We start from the raw sequence: 747 nt of genomic DNA on the forward strand, positions 1-747 counted from the left end.
ATTTTTCTTTTTTTGGTTAGTTTTGAGATTTATTTAGCTTTCGTTACGGATTTTCTTGTACTTATTATCATCACATCTTCGTAATTATTACGTATATGTTTTGACAATATGGGTTAATCTGACCTCACATTCTTTTCATGCAATCTCAACCGTGTTATAACATTACATAATCGATGCATAATAATTAATTAATACGATAGTGAAGCACATAGAGTGGCCTCTACAGATAGCTTCCGTCAATTAAATTTGACGCCACACGAAAAGATTTACTAGGAACTTAGATATAGGTACTAGATCCAATGGATTGTCCTTGTATCTAGTTTTGCTCCTTTCGTCATAATAATGTGAAAGCTAATTTTGGAATTTGTATTTATCCCGATCGACAAGAATCAACCGTTAGAGATCTTACAATTTCTGAATCCATGACAAAGAAGGGGAAAAAAAAACTAAACCTAACTATTTGATTGCTATAAGCCTTTCATTTTACTACATCAAATGAAAAGAGGACCCCAAAAAGTACGTATTTGTAGTGATTTGTTTTTGTCAAACCTTTTAGTGATTAGTTTAAATACTGGTGTGTATTAATTGGTTTTTAAAATATGGGATGGTTCGAACCCATGATTGTTTCTGAAGAAGTATTTTCTTTAAAATGGACTATAAATTGACTTACGCCTACCAAATGTACTATAAACAATAAATTCCATGTGAGGTCAACACTACAATTGAATGTATAAATTGGTACGTAAT

This window comes from Camelina sativa, chromosome 20 (assembly GCF_000633955.1).
Source record: "Camelina sativa cultivar DH55 chromosome 20, Cs, whole genome shotgun sequence".
NCBI lineage: Eukaryota > Viridiplantae > Streptophyta > Magnoliopsida > Brassicales > Brassicaceae > Camelina > Camelina sativa.